This window comes from Gekko japonicus, unplaced genomic scaffold (genome assembly GCF_001447785.1).
Source record: "Gekko japonicus isolate JY-2015 unplaced genomic scaffold, Gekko_japonicus_V1.1 scaffold384, whole genome shotgun sequence".
Lineage (NCBI taxonomy): Eukaryota > Metazoa > Chordata > Lepidosauria > Squamata > Gekkonidae > Gekko > Gekko japonicus.
The window spans coordinates 421280-438625 of NW_015175980.1; the positions used below are offsets into that span (position 1 = coordinate 421280).

The following is a 17346-nucleotide window of genomic DNA, read 5'->3' on the forward strand; positions in this document are numbered from 1 at the left end:
CGGCGGCGGCGAGGCCGGTCCTCCCCCCCGCCCGGCTCCGAGGCAGAGGCGGTGGCGGAAAGGCCGGTCCTTTCCCCCCCCCTTTGCCGGGCTCAGCGGCGGCAAGGCCGGCCCTCCCCCCACTCGGCCGGCCGACCAGCCGGCTCCGAGGAGGAGGAGGAGGAGGAGGAGGCGCGGCGGCGAGGTCAGCTACAGAGCGTTCCGTGCGCATGCGCACGGAACGCTCTTGCACTTTCGGGGGGATTTAAACGCTCTTGCACTTTCAGGGGGATTTTTTTCAACTTTTTTTATTTTTGTGCACACGTGGGGACTGGCCCACGTGTGCACAAACCTCCCCGGCCCCCCAGCTGCCCCCGGAGCGCTGATTTAGCGATCCGCACTTCGGGGGCAACTTGGCTATTAGATATATAGATGTTGATGGGGTCTGAACTGGCAAGAGAGACCTGGCAAGAACTGGCCAAGAGAGAGGTCTTGGAGTTGTAGTGGATAACTCAATGAAAATGTCAAGACAGCGTGCAACTGCAATAAAAAAGGCCAATGCTATGCTGTGGATTATTAGGAAGGGAATTGAAAACAAATCAGTCAGTATCATAATGCCCCTGTATAAATCGATGGTGCGTCCTCATTTGGAGTACTGTGTACAGTTCTGGTCGGCGGTGGCATTCCCTGTTTCGCTTGTGAATGGCAACACCTTGCATATCCCAGGATTCATAAGAACATAAGAACATAAGAGATGCCAATGTTGGATCAGGCCAAAGGCCCATCCAGTCCAACACTCTGTATCCCACAGTGGCCAGAAATACCAGTGCCATCAGGAGGTCCACCAGTGGGGCCAGGACATTAGAAGCCCTCCCACTGTTGACCCCCCCCAAGCACCAAGATGACAGAGCATCACTTGCCCCAGAGTCCCTATCTATACCTTGTGGCTAATAGCCACTGATGGACCTCTGCTCCATATGCTTATCTAATTCCCTTTTGAAGCCGTCCATGCTTGTAAGAGGGTTGATAAGAGGGTTGGAACACTTTCCCTATGAGGAAAGGATTAGCTTGGAGAAACAATGGCTGAGGGGTGACATGATTGAGGTTTATAGGATTATGCATGGGATAGAGCAGGTCGAGAAAGAGGTACTTTTCTCCCTTTCTCACAATACAAAAACTCGTGGGCATTCCATGAAATTGCTGAGCGGTTGGGTTAGAACAGATAAAAGGAAGTACTTCTTCACCCAAAGGGTGATTAACACATGGAATTCACTGCCACAGGAGGTGGCGGCGGCTACAAGCATGGACAGCTTCAAGAGGGAATTGGATAAACATATGGAGCAGAGGTCCATCAGTGGCTATTAGCCACTAGGTATAGATAGGAAATCACAGGCTGGGGCAAGTGATGCACTGTCTTGGTGCATCATATATTTTATGCAGACACCATATATTTTATGCAGACACACCCCTTTCTTGCCTTAGCTACATTTTCACAAAAGGTGTCTTGCTTCATTTTCGGCTCAGCTCAGAAAGTGAGGGCAAGATCACATAAATGTGTCAACAGCTCTACTTCGAGCAGCCCTTGAGATTTGTCAGAGAGCACTTTGCCTACAGCAGGGCTCCTCACACCGTAGCAGATTCCATTATATTTGAAGTAGCTATCTTGAGTAGGCTCTGACCTGCATGGTCTAGGCTAGTCCTATCTCGTGAGATCCCAGAAGCTAAGCAGGGCCAGTCCTGGTCAGAATTTGGATGGGAGACCACCAAAGAAGTCCAGGGTCGCTGTGCAGAGGCAGGCAATGGCAAATCACTTCTGAAAATCTCTTGTCTTGAAAACCATATGGGGTCACCATAAGTTGGTTGTGACTTAATGGCACTTTCCACCACCATCTTGAGTAAATAGCTATAAATCTCCAATATTCAGAAAAGGATGTTCCTTGCTTTCTTCTGCCTGGTCAATTCATTCCCTGCAGGTCTTCTGACTCTGTGGTGCCAAGATCTATATTTTTTAAAGGACCACGTCTCTTATCCATTATGTTTCTATCCTGCCTTTTCATCCAAGATGTCCACGGCTGGCACACAATAAGGTTTAAATAACGGCAGCAACACTCGAACAAAGTTCAGATACTCCCCTTCCAGGATGAGAAAGGACTATGCATCACTTCTCTCTTAACTTCAGATGGCTTGATGGCAGAACCTGAAAAAAGTCTAAGTGCCAGAATGAAATCGGAAGGCCTGTCCCACAAACATAATTCACGAATCAATTTTTAAACAGACGCACAGTCCATTACAGGATGGATCTACCTGCATGACTGAGGAGGACATAATTAGAGCAAGCACATTAATGGAGCTCCATGCCTCTCTAGACCTTAAGAGGGGGTGCTTTTGAAGCACTACAGATGAGCTTCACAGATTATGAGAGCAATCCTAAATGGGTCTACTCAGAAGTAAATCTCATTTGAGTCAGAGGGGGCTCACTCCCAGGAAAGGGTTTTTAGGATTGGAGCCTATGTGTACTGGAATAAGGCCTCTTCTCTACAGAGCCAAGATCAAGATTGCATCTCCAAACATTTTAGATATATATATATTTAATTTCCTTGACTGCCTCTCTGACTTTCTGTCCAGCCCTAGCAGGGATCCCAAAAAGGGATTGACACCCCAGCTTTTCTCTGCTGCAATATTACACACTAATTGGTACAAATATACAGTTCTTTGGAACTTTGTGAGTTGGAATACAGCGTGCTTTCCTACTAGGAGAAGCCATCTGAAGTGCCTGCTGGAATGAGGAAACAAGGATGTCCGCTCCAAGGAGAAAATGCATTCAAAGCCTGTCGGCAGAATACACAAGACATACTTGGGACTTCCAGAATGTACTGCAATGTTGCTAAATCTAAACATGATCCTTGACAGTAACTACTCTGAAACAAGGCATTGCTCTAACTCACAGAATTCATCCAGATGGTCAGCAGTAGAACAAATTTAGAATCCAGTGGCACCTTTAAGACCAACAAAGGTTTATTCAAGGTCTACCTGGTTCAGAGAGGCTAAGATTCTATGTACTTGGCAAAACGGATGCTCACCCCAGCTTCGCCACAGAAATGCCCGCTTTTGGACCCAGCTAACATCCATCAGGTTTGTCAGCTGCAACTGTTTACTACCCTGATAGCTGATGCGGTTCAGAAGTACCACGGCTGCGCTCTATCAGGAAGCATGGAGACATGCCAAGACATGGAGCTGACTGAATTCATTTCATGGGAGCAAGGTGGCCAAAACGACCACAGCAGGGACAGTTATGACACTGTGCTTATGTACTCTTGGTCACACGCTTACCTAAGCAACATCCACACACTCCTAGGAAGGTATTTTAACAACCAAACCAGTGCTACTAGTTTATACTGCTCTTTTAATTAGCAGTGTCCTTTGAGAGTTTATGCCTGTCGTGAAACTCACACTGCGATTCCCACCTAAAGGTGACCTATTTTCCAGATGGCGCACGCAAAATTGCTGCTCATGGCTGGTCTCCAACGTGAAACTGGATTTCTGGAGCAGATTATCAGGATGTGACCCACAGCTAGGCCCAAGGGTCACATCTGCAACTCTAGGCTGAAACAAGTTTGACAGTTTTCTTAAATCTTGCAAGCGACTTTTTATAAATCCAACAGCACCAGGCATTATAAAAGCAAAAACATTTTTGACATTTATGATTCATTACCTGGTCAATAAAACATTTGAAAGAAAATACCTGGAGAATACAATGGACCATGAATAAATCAGAAGGAAATACTTACCTTCACACTAAAAGTTTTGTACAAAATTAATGATGTTCTGATGTTCTCACACAGAACACAAGATCAATCTCTGTGACTACTATGACAGTCCCTCACACTTCCCTCCCTCAGAGGTAGATTTTCCCTCCAAAATTTTGTTCCTTTTTGTGACTAAGCTATCCCAAGTAACGTGGTTTCCTTCCACAACAGACGAGGGATCTCCTCCTCCCAGAGATAACTTTCCTTGTTTAACTGGGCAGGGATTCTTCTTATTTCCCTAGAAGATGTCTCTCCTTTCCTTTGGCCTGAATGAGAATATCATCTCACTATCCAACAACTTTGCCAAGCAGGCCTGTAGTCAGTGACGGGACACTGGGGGTGGCGCCCTCTATCAGATTTGCAGTGCCCCCCCATAGCTTGCCCTCCACAGCCACCTCCGATGGCCACGTGTGCCCACTCAGCCTCCACTCGCCACAGCCGCCCAGGGCTCGCTGGACAGGTTCCTTGTCTGGGCTGTGCCGCAGCGGCTTCCCCATCACACCGCACACCTCAGGCAGGCAGAGCCAACCCCGGAGAACGAGCCAAGACAGTCTTGGGGGGAGAGGCCTGGGGAGGTTTGATTGTCGCCCCCGACGCCCCCCGAAAAAATTCCTGGCTACGGGGCTGTTGCAAATCTCACTCCCAGTTCTTGTGCCTGTGTAAAACTGCTTTCAGCACAGGCTGAGACTCAGACTCTTTCTGTTCGTCAACTGAATTCTTCCTCAGAGCAGATTTCCAACATTTAAGGTACAGAACCGTCTCTCTTCTCTCAAAGCATGAATCTGCCAGAATGCCCATGTCCCCCTCAGCACCCAGCTGATAAATATTTCTGCCCTTAGCTGGAGCTGGCCAATCAGAGTGTCACTCAAAGCTCTCCATTCCTGAGGAGACTTAACTCTTCACCTCATGGTACTCCAATAGTGCAGCATTTTAAGGGCTGTCCGTCACAACTGCATATTCCAAATATTTTCAAAGCCCTCTTCTCATAACACTGATGAATAATGTGTCCTTTCATGTTCAGGATCCCAGTGTACAAAAATTGCCCTGACTAGCAACGCCTTTCATCCTGCACCCAAAAAACTGTCCCTCGGCTCTTGATTCACGATTTGAGAACATCAAGTACATCTAAATTAATTCGTTACAGAAAGACTGCATGGCTTATAGCCTGCAGGGGGTTACTGAGTCACATTAGCTAGAAACATGAGAAGATTCACTTTTATTTAGAAAGAAGTTCCTAGTTCTGAGGTCTAAACATATGGATGCTAAAAAGGATAGCTGTTAATAAATCAATATATCCAATTCTGAACATGGCCATATCTATGGATACTTAAATCCAGAGACTGGAGCCAAGAACAGACAAGACAGATTTGTCTACAAACCTGAAAAATGCCCTAGATTTGCAGAAAAATCTGAAATCTAAAAATAATAATAGTCCGCCCCCAATAATAGAAGCAGCTCCTGTAGGTTTAAGAAACAAACACCCTCAACGTCTTTTGCTAAGAAACAGCAACTGCATTGCCTGCCTTCAAGCCTTGGTTTCTGTCAGTAAAAGGCAGGGGGGGGAGGCCCTTTCCAGGGCTGTTTTGGCTTTTGAGGGAGGACTCACAGGGACCAGACACACCACCAACCACCAAGCAACTTGCAAACCCACAACTTGCATTACTCAACCCAGTCCGGTTGCTTGCTACTTTTCAACAGAAGCTACCACATGAAAGTTAGTATGGTGTCATGTTTAGCGTTTCAGACAAGGATCTGGGGAACCAGGGTTCAAATCCACACTCTGCTATGGAAGCTCACCGGGCCAATTACACATTCTCACCCTACCTTATCTCATAAGGTTGTTGAGAGAATAAAATGGAAAAGAGGAGAATTATCTAAGTTGATTTGGGTCCCAATTGTGGGAAAAGGTGGGGTATAAAATAATAAATATAGCTAAAGATGGGGAGCAGATAAAAAGTAGGTTGGTTGGTGGGTATGGAAGCATGAAGGAAGCAGAGAAAGGTGAGGATATGGGGGTTACCAGGAGAATGGAAAGAGGAAATGGTGTGGAGAAGAGGATACAGGAGGAAAATGAGGTGCCCCACCCCACAAGTCGTTGTGGGTTCACCACCACATACCTTTGCCCAGCCTGGCAGCCAGTATTACACAACTGGGCCATAATTTTCCTGGGTAGAGACTGCCAGGGGGCGGGAAAGAGGGAAAGGAGATAAAGGTAGGAGGGCAGCTAAAGGTAAGTTGGCTGGTGGATGGGAAGGAGAGAAGGATGCAGGAAAACGGGAAAGAGAATGGGTTTTTTCAGGAATGGGAAAGAAGAAATATTAATAGAGATGGAAAATAAAATGCCCCCTGCAAGTCCTTGAAGGTTCCTCCACTTGTCTTTCCAAAAGCCAGAAGAGTCATGCACAGAAGAGCCATACACAAAACAGCCCGCTCTCACTGTGGTTTGAAACTCCACAGTATTTCAACTGCTGTTCAATGCCACAATGCTTTTATAAGCCACATTCAAGTTTTTAGGTGCTGGACCTTTCACAGGAATGGGAGAACATGCCCAAAAAATAACAATGACAACAAACAACTCAGTGCCTGATTTTTTTTTCAGCCCCATAAGAGAGCACCTTCAAAAAAAATTCCTCCAAGAAAACAATATACTCCATACTGCTGACTTCTACCTACAGACACTGCGGCCTTTCAAAAGCTGACAGAAGCTCTTCACATTGGAACATAGCAAGAGTGAGGAGAAAGGGAGAGGCAGAAAACAGCAAAAACTGCAAGACGACACCATTGCTGTCCTACCTTAACCTAGCCCTGCTTTGTTAACCACCTTGCATTTAAGGAGGTAAGGTGGGATATAAATATTTTAAATCCGTGAATGCTGACCTGTGAGCCACCTGTGCCACTCAGTGTGGGCAACATTTTGGTCATGGGGATGGAACTAGACCTGTCCGTCCGTCCACCCCCCCCACACACACACACACAGAGACACATGCTTAGGACTTCAAACCCTTCATCTCTGCCAGTTGTTAAGTGTGGTCAAATGCCTGGTGGAAGAGCTCCGTCTTGCAGGCCCTGTGGAATTGAAGTAAATTCCACAGGGCCCTGGTGTCTTCATGGAGCTCGTTCCACCAGCGCGGCGCTGCCACAGAAAAGGCTCTTGCCCTGGTGGTAGCCAGTTTGGCCTCTTTAGGGCCAGGGAGCACTACAAGGTTTTGTGTCTTGGAATGCAGTGCTCTCTGGGGAACATGGAGGGAAAGGCGGTCCCTCAGGTATGCTGGCCCCTGACTATATAGGGCTTTATAGGCAAGCACCAGCACCTTGAAGCAAATTCGGTATGCTATAGGCAGATATCTAATGAAAGAATACATAAGGAAGGCTATTCCTACCCTCTCACCTCCCCCTTTCAGGAGTGTTGTGTAACATTTCTGTGAATACAATTTGGTAAGTAGCATGAGACCCAGTGTGGGGCAGCAGCTGGAGGATCTGTGAGACCCAGGTTCGAATCCTAACTCTGCCATGGAAGCTTGGGCCAGTCATACACTCTCTGCCTGCCTACCTCACAGGATTATTGTGAGGATAAGATGGAGGAGAGGAAAATAAGGTAAACCCTCTTCGGGTCTCCAGTTGAGGAGAAAGAGTTGGTTTAATATTGCTTTAAGATCTGATGAAGTTATACTTGTAAATATATTTTAACAAACTCTGGAATCATCGTGCTATAGGTTTTACGAACCTCCAAAAATGAATTCAGTAAATGCAACACAGATGTTCACTGAAAAAAACAAACAAGAGTGTTTTCGCTTCATAGCAACCAAACGGGTCAAGCCATTTCCTCCTTCATATAAATCTCAGAGGACCATGGAAAACACATGGCTTTCTAGCAGATTGTGTGGGCCTAAAACCAGCAAGAGGAAATACTGCAGTCCAAAGGTTTGCAGGACCAAGTTTTTTTAAAAAACCAAAGCATCTGTTAGATTTAAGTGTACAGTCAGCATCTAAGCAAATAAGAATGCAGTGTACAGATTAATAACAAATGCTCTAGAACAAGAGAAAATCCACACTGCTCAAAAATAGAACATGACAAAGTTTAAGCTGCCGATACAAACTCTTCCTTGATCCAGTGTGTGCATTTTACATCAGGCTCCAATTACACAATTATTCTAGGAGGAATTCTGCCTCATTCCAGACAAGCATGTATGGCTGTCTGTGACCGAGGCAGTTGCTAAATATTGATCATTTGGAACCTGTACACCCACATACCTTCCTCTCACTGTACCACACACCCAACCGTTGCTGTATAAACACACTTGGCCACCTGCTGATCAGAACGCATCGGTAGTTCCACGGAACAAGATCCCATTCAGCCTTCAAACTCTGGCAAAACGAAGACAGACGCAGAACTGCAGAAAACTCTCTCTACCTGCATTTAGTCTAGTTCAGTTTGGCAGAAGCCTTTAGCACTGCTCAGGATCAAGTTACTTGTAGATGGCCGCCTCAGCCACATATTTTTAAATGGCTGAAACAACAACTGGACAAAGACGGCTGCGTCTTTCACTAACCTGCCCGTTCATTCTATGGAGAACAACAGGAAGGAGAGGCAAAACAACAGGTCTTGCAATCAAAACTGTGGGTGAGATGATGGATTTCCCATGCAACTTTAATTACGCTTTCATTCAATATGTTGTCTTCTTTTTAGTATCCTTCTGTGTGGAGTTTTGCATTTATAAAATCAAAGTGCCATCTGGCACAGAAGAATCTGTCCTTGAGACCAGCAGTAGCTCAAAACACCCCAGGATCTCAGGCCAAATACACGCACGCACACAACTATCCAAAATTACTGAGGGATGTCAGAAATTAGACTCAAGACACAAAATACACAAACACAGAAAACCAAGTACAAAGGCTCCAGTACCCAAAAGTCATAACACAGCCGTGATCACCTGCAGAACTTCCATTATTCTATTTCCTAAAATGAAACAAATCCTGCGGTTTTATGAAAGGATTCCACTGGTTAAAGCTGTGTATCATTTTCTCTTGAGTGGTGGCTTGCTGTTGTCCACCTAATCCTATTTCAACTGGGTCCAAGGCACAAAATTTTAAAAAGAAAAATGTTTCCATAATCCTATCTGCAGTTTACACCCTTCTGTGACACAAAATGCAACACTTCCAGGCCACCAACCTCACACATTCGAGCCACAGCAAATGTTACACTTTGTTCCCTTCCAAGCAACTAAGAACACTCTAAACATTTATCATACAACCTTTACTGCTTCTTTATCTAGAAGAAATTAAAACAGCGAAATTTGTAATCACTATGGACGGAACTACCGGCACAGTTTCTGAGTGGACATGTTAATCACAAGCTAAACATGAGCCTGCAGTGCGATGTGACTGCGAAGAAAGCTAATGCAATCTTAGGATGCATTAACAGAAGCATTGTGTCCAGATCACGGGAGATGGTCTGCTATGGTCAGGCCTCACCTGGAGTACTGTGTCCAGTTTTGGCACCACATTTTAGGAAGAAGAGAAGAGAAGAGATTGGATTTATACCCCGCCCTTCACTACCCAAGGTAGTCTCAGAGCGGCTTACAAACTCCTTTCCCTTCCTCTCCCCACAACAGGCATCCTGTGGGGTAGGTGGGGCTGAGAGAGCTCTGACAGTAACTGCTCTTTTTCTAGGACAGCTCTTATCAGAACTATGGCTTGCCCAAGGTCATCCAGCAGGTGCAAGTGGAGGAGTGGGGAATCAAACCCGGTTCTCCCAGATTAGAGTCCACGCACTTAACCACTACACCAAACTGGCTCCCAGGATGTTGACAAGCTCGAGCGTGTCCAGAAGAGGGCAACCAGGATGGTGAGAGGGTTGGAATCCAAGTCTTATGAGGAAAGAAAGAGTTGGGTATGTTTAGCCTGGGAAAGAGAAGGCCTAGAGGGGACATGATTGCAGTCTTCAAATATCTGAAGGGCTGTCATATAGAAGATGAAGCAGATCTATTCTCTCTTGCTCCGGATTGCAAGACTAGATCGAATGGGTGGAAATACCGGCTAAATGTCAGGAGAAACTTCCTAACTGTAAGAGTGGTTGAGCAGTGGAACAGTCTGCCTCGGGAGGTGGTGGATGCTCCTTCACTGGACGCTTTCAAGCGGAGGCTGGCCGACCATCTTTCAGGTATGTTGTAGGGCTGTCTTTCGGCTATGCTCCTGCAGAGTGCAGGGGGTTGGACTAGATGGACCTGCTAGGTCCCTTCCAACTCTTAACATCCTATGATTCTATGTGCCCAAGACATGCTTGCCACTCACAAAGAACACTGGCTACAAAGAACTGGAAAAGCCAGAGATTATTTCTCCCACTCCAAAGAGTCACTCCCAAACCAGGACAGATGCACACATTTTGGAGACTTACGTCTACAGAAGCCAACTTGTCACAGCCGAAGCCTTTGTGACTTTCCACCACTGTTAACAAAATGTCATCTTTTAAGGGGGGGGAGGATAAAGAACAGAAAATAATTCTCAGTAGGAAAAATACTGAAAGGTCCTAATAATACAGCTCATTCATAAGCAGAATTTCCACTGATTTGAAAAAGAGATTATGAACCAGCTGCAGGGTAGGCTCTATGGGAGGAGAGCTACCAATGAAGCTTTAGCAGTATAGGACATAACTGAAGCTGTATTATGCCAGGAATTGGTACTCAAGAATAGTCCCTGCTTTATTTCGGGAGGGTACTCTTCCCTCAAAACAAAACTCACAATTTTAACCCCAGTACACAGCCTACTATCAAAAGACATAATGGATGCCAAAATCTTAAACTGGCAGTACCAAATCGCTGTTATTAATGAGAAGTCACAAATCAGCAGAAATTTCAAGCTAAGGTAATCAACAGAGATATCAGTCTCATTGCAGTGTTAGTGCTGTGCAAAGATCCTTGTAGACAGAACATAGAAGATTAAATAACACATTAGCAGCTCAACCCTAAAATGATTATACGAAAGCAAGTCTCAGTGAAATACATGAGATAAGGCTCTGTATGGGAACCGAGGACTTGGTGGAAGTCACGCATAATGTTGTTTTAAGCACATTACCTCCACTTAAATAAACCTGAATTTTTATACTACAAGAAGTATCAGAAAATGGCCCTTATGGTCTTTTCAAATATCCACAACACTTACTAAAACTACTAGCCCCAAACAGAAGGCATTTCTAGTCTGAAAGGGAAAAACAATCACCTTTCTGAGAGTTGTCTGTTTGCCAAGAGTAAGCAGGCTGTTTACATATTTGAGCCCCAAACATTCACATCTTCCCCCCCCCTTTTCTTTGGGTAGGGTATCAAGTCAAAGCCAAATGATGGCAACCCCATAGGGTTTTCAAGGCAAGAGACAAACACAAGGTGGGTTTACCATTGCCTGCCTGTGCTGCCCAACCTTGCACTTCCTTGGCAGTCTCCAATCCAAGTATTAACCAAAGCTGACCCTGCTCATAGGGATGCCAGCCTCCAGGTGGGGCCTGGGGATCCCCCCAGAATTACAGCTCATCTCCATACTACAGAGATCAGTTCCCTTGGCGGAAACGGATGCTTTGGTGAGTGGACTCTAAGGCAGGGGTGTCAAACATGCGGCCCGGGGGCCAGATCAGGCCCCCGGAGGGCTTCGATCAGGCCCACAGTGGAACTGGCCATCTCCTGCTTCCAGTGCTGCTGCTGCATCATAGCTTGCTTCGCCGGACTCTCTTAACCACTCAGCCATTTCATGTTTTAACCTGGGTCCTAGACTCAGAACTCCAAACATGAGATTTAATAAATCAATAGTAGGTTTGCAGCTTACAGAGCTAATGTTTTAAGCATGTTTTTATTTTAAGTTTAAAAAAAATCTTTGCGTTTGTGTCCTTTATAAAGTTTATATCTCCTCTGCCTGGCATTACATTTTATGACACACGTGGCCCGGCCCAACAAGGTCTCATTTATGTCAGATCCGGCCCTCATAACAAATGAGTTCAACACCCCTGCTCTAAGGCATTGTACCCCACTAAGGTCCCTGTCCTCCCCAAGCTCCACCCCCCAATCTCCAGGTATTTCCCAACCCAGCGCTGGCAACCCCCCCTCCCCTCCTCCTCCGGGGGACCTGGCAACCCCACCCTGCTGAGCTTCTGAGACTGGGCTAGCCCTATCCTGAGAACTCATGCCATTGGCAGAATTTTGATCTATTCATTACTGTTTTCCTATTCTCACCCAATATCCATTTACAAGAAACCTGACACAAAACCAAGCCAGAAGTCACCACATGCCGAACACACCCTCGCTGGTCCGTCAGAATGCACAGTTAATCCTTCATGAAAGCCAGGCCAGGTCTTTGGGACTGACCTACTTATGTAAGAGCTTCCCGACAATGCAAGAATGACCACACTGCCTTTCAGCTCATGTCAATAGTCTCCCATAGGAGCAGAGAAGTCCAGAAAAACAGACATGCACCATCTGGGTGCCAGCAATCTTGGCATACTTTCTCCGAGGCACAGCAATCTCTGAAGTCGTTATACATTTAAGAGGACTATGAATATCAAGAAGTACACATTCACGTGCAGGGCTATTGGAAAAGAAGAAAACACAAATCTTGTCCACATTCATCGGCAATCAGCATAATGTGACTGAATTTACATATCCTACATCTTCACATTGTAAATGAAGGATGGAAAAGGAAATTGTTCGGATTTTCATTTCCTTTGTAACAAGGGAAGTGGCAGAACTGTTCCTTCCCATCTGCAGGAAAGACTATTCCCAATGTGATTTTACTCGGCCTTTCTTTTGTTTTTTTTAGGTCAACGCAACTAAGTTTGGGAATCTCTGGTCTACAGAATGAAAACACATCACACATTTTAAAAAACCCCAGAGAGAGAGATAAGTTGGAAGGAAAACAAAAGGAAGTAGGAAAACAACAACCTTGTCTCCAAAGCTCATGAGGCTGAAAATATGGACTAAGCATTCTAATTTTAGCATGAAAGAAATCACATTAAAATGTTCAAGATTCCAACTGTTGCAACACCTAAAAGAAGAGACTCAACACATCCTTAAAAAAAAATTACTGAGAAACCCTTTGTTCTTACATCGGTTCTTAACCTCATAAACCAAAATAAAGACTATTCTCCAACAGATAAAAAAGATCTTTTTTGGACCTAACCAGAACCACTACTAGCTGGATTCATAAGAACCTGCAAAAATGTTCAACTTGCAAAGCTTGTCTGTAATGTACCAAGGGAAATTTGTGCAGAGGCATGCAAAACACATGTGTGTGTGCCCCCCCCCCCATGTTTTCTATGGACATTACAAGGCACCACCAGCAGATGAACTTGCTGGTCTCAAGTTCATCATCACTTCTTAGTGAACTATACTCTTTATTCTGTTTCCCCCCAAACTTTCTAAAGATCTTTCCCAACAGAACAGAGGAAGGTAAGGTATAAACATACATACAACTGCAGCAGCTCAAACACTGAAAGAAGAGAAAAACAGGTGTAGCTGTTACTTAGATTACTTTTTTAAACTTTTGTGTTCATCTGATTCCTTGCTAAACCTTTGTAACTGTCCTGAGCATTTGTGTATCAAGGCACAACACGTTCAGGCTCAAATTCTGGTGACTCTCCAGAGGAAGGTGCTCAAAAAAAGGGCCGTGACCACCAGTATAACACGATCCCCTTGTGAACTTATCATCCATAATCAACAAAAGACAGTATCAACAGGCTGTTCGTAAGAGACATGAAGGAGCAGAGAGCCTCTAAGATACCAGGAAATTTGTTTAGAGTAGATAAGTGAATGTACATGGAACCTCTTGGACACAGGTTTGAATCCTCACTCCGCCATGGAAGCTCACCGGGTTGCCTTGGGCCCGCCACACACTCTCAGCCTAACCTACCTCACAGGGTGGTTGTGAGGATAAAATGCAGGAAGGAAAATTGACGTAAGCTGCTTTGGGTCCCCATTGGGGGAAAAGGTAGGGTAAAAATGAAGCAAGTAAGTAAATAAATAGTTTATTTTGCTTTCCCCCTTTTTGTTGCTGTCAAGTTGCAGCTGACTTATGGCGACTCTGTTGGGTTTTCAAAGCAACAGATGTTCAGAAGTGGTTTGTCATTGCCTGCCTCTGCACAGCAACCTTGGACTTCCTTGGTGGTCTCCCATCCAAATACTAACCAGGGATGACCCTGCTTAGCTTCAAGATCTGATGAGATCTAGCCTGCACCATCCAGGTCAAGGCAAGAGACTTTCAGAGGTGATTTCCCATCACCTGCCTCTGCATAGCAACCCTGGGCTTCCTTGAAGGTCTCCCATCCAAGTACTAACCAGGGCCGACCCTGCTCAGCTTCTGAGACCTGACAAGATTGGTGTAGCCTGGGCCACCCAGGTCAGGGCCTGCTCATTTGGGGGCTGCTTACTCAGAATTTCTCTCCCCCTCCCCCTGTGCCCATTCTGTGGCAAACAGAACTAGACCAAAAAAAAAATGCACAAATTTTCTTTATAGAAATAATAGTATCCTACTTAATGATGACTAAACAGCTCGTGAAATAATGGCTGAGAAACTATAATGACAGTATTGCTTGTCTGAAGGATGCCTTCCTATCACTGATTCATCCTCTGGCATTCTCCCCTCTTGTCAAGATAAACACGCCACACCCACCGGGTTTCAGAGTTCCAGCTTCCAGTCTGGCGCAATGCTTGCTCACTCCTCTTGTAGCCAAGGCTTTACATATTTATATGGCAACCAATACATTCAGCAGCCCAGATTACAGACTTCTTATTTATTCTAAAGTTTTTCTCGATTTAAAGCTTCTTCCCGAAATTGCCTAAGTTGCTTCATTACCGAGGCCCATGGAAATCCGACAAAATCTTCACCAACACAGAGCACTTCCGTGCTGCAATAAAACCAATCGACTTCTCTTGACAGTCACACTGGAAGTTCAAGTCATGGGGCCCCCCCTTATAGCTCAACATCCTGAAAAGGTTAAACAAATGGCACTGAAAGATAGGGGAGGGAAGGCACAACCTGGCTTTGTGAGAAGAGCACTTTACAAACATTTAAGAGACTGTTTACGGAAACTGTATGCCTTTGTTTAGAGTGTGGAACAACCACTCCACGTTTTATCTCCGCATCCAAGCGAAGGCAGCACAAATTGCCCATTTCAGACCGTGCAGAAGAGGATCACCCTGTTTTATGCAAAGTGTATGCAGGACTGCAGACAAGCGAGAGGGGCGGCATCACCACAAGAAACACACAACGATTTCACGGTGTCACCAAAGAGCAACTAACAATTTGTTGCCCGCATTAACACCACTAGCATGAATCAATCTTCTGAAAGCATCCACTGTATTCCTCCCTCACCCCCCCCCCGTGCCTTCTCGTATTCTAAAAGACTGACTGTCTTTCCAATCCCCTGTCTGTAGGATCTTTATGACCAGGCCTCGTCTTACATTAATAAACTGCTTTTTCTGACTGCTGACACAACCCCTGAACACCATGCATTCATTTTTCATCTTTCAGAAACAGTTGACCTTTTTAGGGGAGGCTGGGGGGGGGGGAGAGATTCATAAATCAGCGTATATACCCCACAGGATAAAGTTCTCCATTGTCCTCGACAGTGAATGAAGCAAGAACAGAATGAAGCAAGAAGCAAGATATCGGAATTAGCAGAAGCGGGCAGCGCGCTCAGTTGCCTTGCCAGGGGGGAGCAACGCTGCTCTGCTGGCAACAAACGCTCCTCTTCATTAAGTGGCCTGGAAACTACTCAGTGCTGCGCATTATCCTCCCCCCCCCCAGTCCCCTCCAACTCCATCCTGAGGGGCACTGATAAATATGTGAAAAGGCAATCCGTAGGCGATGATGCGGGGGCTGGGCACATGAATGGGGAGGCTGTGCACAGCTGAGAGACAGGCACAAAAGTCGGGAGGCATGCCCCAAATGGAGTGGGCAATGAGAAGGGCACCACCTGGGGCAGGGATTGTTGTTTAGGGGTCCAACTGAATTCAAATGAGGGTAAAGCAAGCCCCCCAGACCAAAAGGAGCCAAGGTCGTGTTGCCCAGGAAGCAAAAGATCAGTTCTACACAGCTGTACGTTCCATTGTTCACTGGTCTTCGGAAAACATAAAGGGACACTTCCAAGGAGTTATAGGTAAAAATACTGTCGTGTTTGTGATGGAGAAGGTGGAACTTGTTTTTTTGCAGACAGCAGCGTGGGAGACCCAAGCTACCAAAGGATGTGGGCGTCCCTCCCTCGCCACAGGTTGCTAGCTGCCGACAAATGCCAGCCCTGCAGGGAAACCACACAACCCTGAACTACACCGAACAGATAACCCCGTTCCGATTTTGACACCTGGCTAAATCCTGCATGTAAAAACCAGAAGGAAACTGGAGAGCTGGCTGACCTGCGTCATTCAAGAGGACGCCAGGCACACAAAACCACTTTTTAATCTTAGAGGATGAACAGAAGGTCAATCAGATGGGCCCCTCCTTTAATGGAGTCTTTAATGACAGGGTTAAAAGAAAGGGACTTAAAAAAAACACACCAAAACCCCCGATTTCAATGGGTGTCGCAAGGACTCCAGTCCACATTAGTGGTGGCGAGCACTGAAAAAGCAACAGGCTGGTATGCGGAGCGCAGGGGTGTGACCTCATGTTTGTGGAACGTGTCATCAACAGGACCAAGGACAGAACAGGACAAAACCCCTGCACCTGTTCCCCAAGTGGGTGCTGAAGATGGGCGTTGTGCCAGGCGGAAGGTCCCCATGTCTAAAACCCCTCACTTTGATACCCATTCAGTTCACATGCGCTTCATGGGCACAGGAGAAGCAAACAAGCCTTGGTACCAAAGATTTACTCCTTCAGGTGTTTAGAGGCAGGGAATGGGGAAATAAGTGTTGGCCTCCACTCAGTAGGAGCACACAATTTAAAAGCCACAAAAAGCAAAAGAGTATTAACTGCTTAGCATGGAGGATCTGCGAGATTTCTAAACAGTGTAGTTGTCGTGGTCTAAGCGGAGGGAAAATGTTGTGAGCCTTACCGGGTGACCTTGGACCACTCACTCTCAGCCTTATCTACCTTGCAGAGTTGTTGTGAGGATAAAAGAGGAGGAGGAGGAGAGAGAAGCTCCTCGGGTGGGATTTAAATGTGCTCAATGCACTTTAACAATGTTTCCAGACATCCTCGTCTCAACCCAAAAGTTTCACAAAGCTTGAAAATAACCCCAAAGGTTACCACCCTCAGCATCCACAATACTCCTCGGTAGCCTTTTAAAAAAAAAAAAGCAATATTCCTAAGGCTGCCAATGAACACACAAGTTTCCTTTTTAAAATAAAATTTAAATAAAGCACAAAGGTGCCCAAACTTTTTGCACCCACAATGTTGACAAACAGCTCTTTAAAACACCCCACACACGAACACGGAACTATGTCCAGGTAAACTATATAATATGTCTAGTTTCAAAACAAAATCCGCAGTGGGGTTTATAAAAAAGCAAACTCGGGAAGAAAAATAAGATTAAAAAGCCACCCTGGCCCAGGGAACCCGGGCGCGGGGGGGGGGGGCGCGAGAACTCTGCACG

The 17346-nt window shown here is 45.8% G+C and overlaps 1 protein-coding gene across 1 annotated transcript in view; it reads right to left on the reverse strand.

Annotated features, from left to right (window-relative positions):
* CYTH3 (cytohesin 3) overlaps positions 1–17346 on the reverse strand; it is a 100798-nt gene that overhangs the window by 83107 nt on the left and 345 nt on the right. The gene's annotated exons all lie outside the window — the stretch shown is intronic.